The 8,311-nt window shown below is 34.7% G+C and overlaps 1 protein-coding gene across 1 annotated transcript in view; it reads right to left on the minus strand.

Moving 5' to 3' along the window:
* The window catches only part of LOC107712634 (disks large-associated protein 3-like), a 184,979-nt gene that overhangs the window by 114,096 nt on the left and 62,572 nt on the right, over positions 1-8,311 (minus strand). The gene's annotated exons all lie outside the window — the stretch shown is intronic.

An 8,311-nucleotide genomic window follows, 5' to 3' on the forward strand; every position in this document is an offset into this window, starting at 1 on the left:
AAAAAAGTATTTATTTAGTGTTATCTGTGTTATATTTCATCTGCAACAGCAATGTAAACTTTTATAAACATCCGTTTGGTCGTTAACTTTTAAATGCATCATGCAGAAAATATGAGCATATATATGAGCAATATGTTCTCTGCATGAAGACCCGCGGCACGCAGATCAACATGCTACTTCTTTTCTCTCCGATATGGTAGGAAGTTAAATGAAATGAAAAGTGGAGGATATAAACTGTGACAAGATGATTGACAGGCCAGTTTACAGTGACAGCGTGCGTGTAACTATGTGACAGAGCGGTCCGTAAAAGACGCAATTGTATGACGTGATAGTATGTCCCAAAGCTTGCGTACTCTTCTACTACACACTCAAAAGTGTGTACTTTTTCCTCACCAACAAAGTACATACTTTAAGGGTGTAGTATAAGTAGGCACAATGGGACACAGCAGTGCTTCCACACATAGTCTAACACAATCATCAGACATATAACAGCATCAAAACTGTGTAAATGTCGACCCATGAAGAGGTAATGACTGTCAAGCTTTGGGGTGTTGATCAACTCCATCTACGTTTTGACTATCAATCTAAATCCAATTCATAGTCTTTTTTTCAGCTTTTTTTGTTCAAAATGTTGTTTATCTATTTCTTTATTTTTTATTTATGAAACTTACTTACATTCAAGTGTTTATAAAAAAGAATGCATGACACTAGAATAAAATGTTTTTGTTTACAAGCAGATACCCTGTTCTTTCTTTTGATGTTTTGTATGTTCAGATATTCATATAACAATACACATACAAATTAATACCTAAATAGGGACATAGTACTTAAAGTATGATGTAAAGTTCACTTAAAGAAAACGTACGAGTATACTTGCAGTATAAAACTACTAAACTAATAGTTTACTGAGACTATACTTCAAAGTGTACTAAAAATGCTACTGTTTAAACGAGGCGTTTTAGGAGGGCGTGGATGAGTCTTAGCTATTATAAAGAATATCTCTTTGGGTTTGAGACTTTAGTCTTTGCAATTTTAGGGATCTTATCTATTCACGAACAGCTTGTAACACTCCAAAGAGAAAGGAAAACTTGAAATCGCATCATATGACCCCTTTAATTAGTAAACTATCAGTATACCTTACCTAGAAAGTGGGACAATTTAGTCCCAAGGAGTTTTGAAATAGTACACTTACAAGTATACTACTAGTACACAGATATTTGTATACTTACTACATAAAGTACACTTAAAAATATACTTGAACTTTACTTAAGTATACTTAATAAAATAAACTTGAAGTATACTTATTTTTGGTAAGGGAAAACTAAACAACACTTGACCCTTTAGATTTTCATATATGGACAAAAACACTATGACGTATTCAAAAATATCTTCTTCAGTTGAAAAAAAACATGCAGTATTGGAAGTGCTGGATGATATGGCCAAAAAAAAAAAAGGAAACACGATAAATGTAAAATCTTTCTCTGAATGAAAGTTGTAGAAACCAGACAACCAAACACTTTTATACACTTTAAGTGAATAAAAACTACAACAAGCTGTAATAATACAAAACTTGTATTTGTGACAGATTTTTTCAAAATACATTACATAATGAAGACAACAGGTTAATATAAGTAAAAGTGTAAGCAAAAGTGATTTAAATATGTAATATAGTGCATATATTTAACAAAATGCTCCTTTCTACAGTTATTTTTTCTAGCGGACTATGGAGTTTATGAAGATTGGATAGTTTTCCTGAGGTGAATGTATTGTTATGTGACATGCATTGTTTACAAGCTGTTTTATTGACATCTTAATGTGGTTGAAACACTGATTAAGCGATTGAGACATGATACATTTCAGTAAGTTGTATACTGTTTCTTTCAATATACCTTCAGATGTTCATTCATGATTGTTTTGTGCTATAACTAATAGTAAAAAGGAGGAAGAGATTATCGATTCAGGTGCCTACAGCGATCTGTCATGTCACATTAAAGAGTTTCAAAACAAATTTCATTGTTTGTATTTTATGACAAAATTGATTTAAGAAGATCTTGATTTAAGAATCCATATCAGTGTCGATTAAACACAAGACATCGATATTGTTAATCCAGTACTAGCATCCACATAGCTAACATGTTTACCTGTTGTAGCTTATCCACGCTGTGTACACGAAACAGACACCGAGAGATTTAAAACGCGATCGGAGAAAATGTACTTATTTGCATAGTGCATAAGCTTTATACTGAATAATTATCAAACTTTTGTTAAACTTTTATTGAGGAAAATTGTTATTTGAGAGAAAATTTTAGATTATTGTTATAGTTTTATTGCCCGGTCTTAAAGGAAGCTCAAAACACCTTCAACATTGCTCTCACTTTGAGGTTTGATCGCTCAAAACCTTCTTAATTATTCAAACCCCAATTAATTTAATTTTTGACAAAGATGTTCCCAGCCTCTGAGAAAAAGGCTATACAATGTCCATTTGAGAAGCCACTCTTGATTTGGATTCATTTTGAGCTGCTAACCGTGGCCCTACTCAAATACATAAGCATATGACTCAACCTACTTTCCCTGATAAGAAGCATATGTACATGTGAATGGCACAGAGCAGGTAAAGTGAAGAGAGGAAGAGGCCTACATCTGTTTTCAGCATATGCTCTAGGTCTGAGATCTATGTAATTTGACAGATAGAAGAAACTATCCGCTGTGTTTCGTCCAATGAGAGCTTCTCAAGAGCACATACTCAAGTGTGTCAGTCTATGTCAGCACACATCTCCGTCCAGAGGCACATCTCCATCGTATGGCTTTTCATAAAGATCAAAAGATGAAGGTGACGGCACTGGCTGCTGAGGAAAAATATCATTCTCATCAATCCCATCATCCCCTGCATGCCAACACCCCAGAAGTAGGTCACAGCTTGTTTCATGTGGTCCTATAATGAGGCACCCTGTAATTATTAATTGTCTTTTCCGAGCTAGATATATGCTTTTCAGAGAAAGCGCACTCCTGCCTGGAAGTAATCATTATAGTAATGGATATGCGAGGCTTTTTCTTGCTCTTTTCTTCTCATTCTTTCTTTCTCTGCCTCTTTTGTCATTCTTCATTCCATCGTTCATTGTCAGCCTCTCGGCATCGAGTAGCTGTGCTGTCATTTTCTTCTTCCTTCCTAGCCCGCCTCTTTTTTTAATATATATATATATATATTTTTTTCAGACTGGAGAGCAGCTGGAGTCACGGGAGCCTGCCTGTCATTTTAACAGCTGCAAATGCAGTGCAGGTTGAGTACAGCCACTACATTAAGTGGGCTGCATTACTCACACACCCCCTCCCTCCCAAATCATAATAAATGGAGGGAAAGTGAAACAGGTGCATGTGTGTGTGTGTCTGTGTGTGTGTGTGCGGGTGTGTGTGTGCGTGTGTGTGTGTGTTTGTATCACAGGTGAGCTGCCATACTGTGTGGACAAGGGATACTACAGAGACAGAGAGAAGTTCAAACGGAGTGTGATAGGAGGAAATGGGCAATTAGACGGGGAGTGAGAGTGAATCCAACAAGAACAAGGGCACTAAATCCCAGAGTAGTCATGTGTAAATGCATTGCAGATGCTACCTTTCCACGTTTTATCACACTTTATACATTGGTGTCCAAATGTCTGAGACCAAAAGTTGAAATGCTTCTATTTGTTATTTTTAATTTAATAGATTTTAAGATACAAATTATTACCAGCTGGAATGACTGATGAACATGAATTTCAGGTGTTTTATTTTTTGTTTGTTTGTTTTTTGCTTTAATGACATCAGCGCATGATATTTCTTCTTATATTAGAACATAAAGTTTTAATAATGTTTTAAACTTAAAGGTTTGGGGACAGTAATGTTTTTAATTGTATTTATTTATAGATTTTTTCAAAATAAATTAAATACTTTTATTCAGCAAGAAGATAAAACAAAAGATTTCTATTTTTATTTAAAATAAATGCTGTTCTTTTGATATATATATATATATATATATATATATACTGGCTGCAATATAACAAAGAGTGAAAAATTTAAGGGGGTCTGAATACTTTCCGTACCCACTGTATATATATATATTTATTTATTTATTATTTTTTTTATCAAATAATCCTGGGAAAATAATGCTTATATTTTGCTTTTTTTCTACTTTAATACTTTTTTTTTTTTTTACATACAAATTATATTATTCGTACAACATATTGAATTAAATTGACCAAAATCCTACAATTTTCATCTTAATTTCAAGAATTTTAATTCCTTTCAATTATTTTCAAATAAGCCCCTAAAGTGATGGGAAGTGATGGAAAACACATGAAGAAATATATTTGTGTGCCCCTCAAAAACTTTGCATTCACTCACAAAACATTGAAATATATTTTTTCTTCAACCTCATATTTCAATCACCAGTTTTGCAAGTGAACGTAAGTGAACATCTGTTACATTTAATATTTTGGCTTTCATCACTATATATGTTTGTCTTTCTACAGAAAAAAAAAAGAATATATATATATATATTAACAAAATCAAAAATTTGAGCCGGGAACCTCTGGTTGTGTTGACACGGAATGTCTCACATACAACTTCAATGCTGAAGAACCAGCTGAGGTAAACAAACACACACTCTTTCTCTCACTCTCTTACATGTAGTATTGAAAAATGTGATTAATTATTTTTGTCTTTTTCAAAATACTGTATAGTTTACATTTTTTTAAAGTATCGCAAGATAGTCGATTGTAGCTTCAGAAGCTGTAGTTTCAAAGTGGCTTTCCCAACTCTGACACACACACAGGCAGAAATAGGCCTACATACCTGCTGTGGAAAACGAAGCAGACAAATATTACTTATGTGTACTGAACACTGCCTTACACAACAAACCTGTACCAGGAAGCTGGATTGCACATTAAAACATAACATTTATAAATCCACTTGACCTTAAAGAGAATGCATCTTTAAAACCCCACTACCATACCTCTCTTCACAAAGACAGCTCTCAAAGCTTTCACCTCACTAACACAGTGGCTGTGTGAACAATACACAAATTGCATGATTGAATGCAACACCCCTGCGCAACAATATCAAGTGATAATAATGAAAAGCCTTTTTTTTCTTACTGAACAGGGTGTGTTGATAGATGAGGCAGAGGCAGAATGGGGACACTCTGCTTAAAGTGATGGCTGATGGGACAGGCAGGCACAGCTGGGTGATCAACGGTGCCTGCCGTCGTGCCCACATGAGCATGCAACACGCAGAGACACAACACCCTTCTCTTTAGCGCACCTGCAGTCAGCCACTGCCCAACTCTTCACCTTTAAGCAGATGGGAAACAATGTTTCAGCCACACACAATGAATGCAGGAATGAGAGATGTAGAATTTTTCTAAATTTAATAAGATGTTCTCATGTGAGTAGCAGGGATGTAGGAATGTTATTATAGAGCTTGTCTAATTCCGACATAATGAGGTAACTGAGATTCATATTGATTTCCAAGAAGAAGCATGCGCTATAAAAAAAGAGCAAAAATTCAGTTTCACACTTTATTAATGCTCTATACAGTAGTTATGCTTGTGTGTTTTTTATTACTTAGACACAGACAGAGAGAGAGACAGGAAGACAGACAGACAGATAGATGGATGACAGGTGACACACCAAAACTGTTTTGTCCAATCTCCCAGATGGGTCTTGAATTGTGACTGCAATGGGTGACAGGCAGTAACCCAGCTTTATGTGAGTTGAATGATGATGAATATTGTGAGAGAGCACTCCACTTTTATGGCAATGTTTGTTAGCGCTCTCTGTCATACTGTAATTTGCTTACAAACAGCCTGATTATCTGCCACTACTTTGAAAGGAGATCAGACATTGGAGTCTCATTATAGAGTGACTCAGTGGAAATGCCTTAGTTCCCCAGACACAGATACCCATGGGACGACAGCCATCAGAAACAGGGATAAACACTTCTTGATAGTTTATTCTATTTTTATTTATTTTTACTGGTCTTTGCTCTAGTGGAGTCATTTCTTTCCAGGGCAAATGAAGAGCAAATCCCTATACCACAATAGTAGTCTTGCTAATGAAAACAGCTGAGATTACAAAGAAATGACAATAACAGGGTTAGCTTGTCAAATTAACACTGTAAACCAGAAAAAAAAAAAAAAACCTGCAATCCTTAGAAACCAGCAAAGATCTTAATTCTAAAACTTACATCCTAAACCTCTGCGCTCTGAAAAAAATTACACAAATTCCAAATCTTTAATTAAAAATCCCTTTCCCCTCTTTTGTCTTTTGGTTCTGCATAATAATGCCAATCACTCTATATCAGTATTTCCATTGCTGCTGCTTATGATTTGAGCTGCATTATTGTGACAGAAATCACATTCATCGGATAATTTCCCCTGATATTGCAATCATGATTGATTTCAATCATTTGAATTATGATGTGATACACTGGCCATGGCTCCAGCATTCTTATGACCATGTAAAGGACAAGAGGTTTGGCGGTAATACACTTGTAACACACACACACACACACACACACACACATATATATATACATATACATATACATATACATATACATAAGAAGAGTTCAGATGCAAAAGCACCTAAGTGCCAAATATTTAATTAATTAATTGAATTTAGACTAAACATGGAGTACATGTTCAAAATAGTAAATATATGCTAACAATAAATTAAAAACAGTAAATATGCACTAAAGTACAGTGGCATTATTTAAAGCACCTTGGAGTACTGTGTAAATACCAAAGTATATGAATATGATAAGCATTCAGTACCATGGTATTTGAAAAATGGCATGTGATATTGTCACAGTACTGTAGTACTGCCATTGTTTTTTGTTTTTTTTGAAGATTGAAAATTGGAAATTGAGTTTTTTCATTTGCAATAATATTGTGTCTAAAGTGGTTTGGCAAGACTATAAAGTAATAACATTTCACCACAGACTGGAAATTCAGTCCTGCAGACTCCCTTCCCCAGATCTCTGCAAGCAAGGTCTGCGAGAATAAAGAGGATCAATTTTAATTGCTTGTTTGAAGGGCTGTGCTGGACGAAGAGAGACAGCGAGAGAGATGACGAAAGACTGGGCCTGCAATCATTCTTGAATAAAAGAGGTCTCAGACCATGCCCAACATAACATCATACTTGACACGGGGCATGACTACAAACATTGCTAGTCAGAAAAGGACAAAGGAATGCTGGGACCACCTGCTGCTCACTCCATCTTTACCATTGCAAGTACATTTTGTTCTAATTCTTATTTATCCTTTTAGCTTTTTTTTCTTTAATCCGTCAGTGCTATTTCTGTCTCTCTGTTTGCCCCTGTTCATCTGTTTCTCTGTTCTCTTCTTTTGACCTTTGTGCTAATGACTTTGTTTCCCTTCATCTATATGAAAGATGACTCATCTTCACTTCTGACCCCTTTCTCTATTCACCTCTTCTGTCTATTTGATCGACTTGACCATTCCTTACCATTTAATTTAACAAAAAGTGCCACGTAATTAATTTAACAAAAAGTGCCAGACGTAGCTCATCCAAAAAATGAAAAATTTGTCATCATTCTGTCATCTGTCATCACCCTTAAGTTGTTCCAAACATGTATGAGTTTCTTTCTTCACCCTTAAGTTGTTCCAAACATGTATGAGTTTCTTTCCTCTGTTGAATACAAAAAAAAAAAAAGTTATTTTGAAGAATGTGTGTAAACAACCGTTTCTGGTCCCCATTGACTTCCATAGTATTTTTTTCCCCAACTGTTTGGTTACACACATTATTCAAAATATCTTATTTTATGTTCAACAGACTAAATGATGACATAATTAAATTTTTTGGGTAAACTATCCCTTTACGGCAAATCAGCATTCAAGTACAATTCCTATCTTCATGAAGATTATATTTCAATAACATATGTGAAGGTTCCATAATATACAATATGTGAGTCAGAAATCACAAAGTGAAATTTATGAACACTGAAATTTTGACTTGTGGTTTATGTCATATTTAAAAAAAATTAAATAAAATGTTTTGTGCCAGTAAAATTATCTCAACTGTCTGGAGCAGGAACATTATTATATCATTAAAAAGCTGAAACTTTTTCTATCAGTGCATACAACTCAAAATGTCTTTCTAGGTTGATGTGACTCAAAAATAATGAAGCAGGGCACACGTCAAATCAGTAATACAACCTGGCAACAAAGAGATCATAAATCTAGCTTCTTTAGCTCAAATTATGCAAAAAAAAAAAAAAAAAAAAACAGAGCCGGCTGTTTCTGTCAATGGTAAATTTT

This window comes from Sinocyclocheilus rhinocerous, unplaced genomic scaffold, assembly GCF_001515625.1.
Source record: "Sinocyclocheilus rhinocerous isolate Xijiao unplaced genomic scaffold, SAMN03320098_v1.1 scaffold538, whole genome shotgun sequence".
NCBI classification, from domain to species: domain Eukaryota; kingdom Metazoa; phylum Chordata; class Actinopteri; order Cypriniformes; family Cyprinidae; genus Sinocyclocheilus; species Sinocyclocheilus rhinocerous.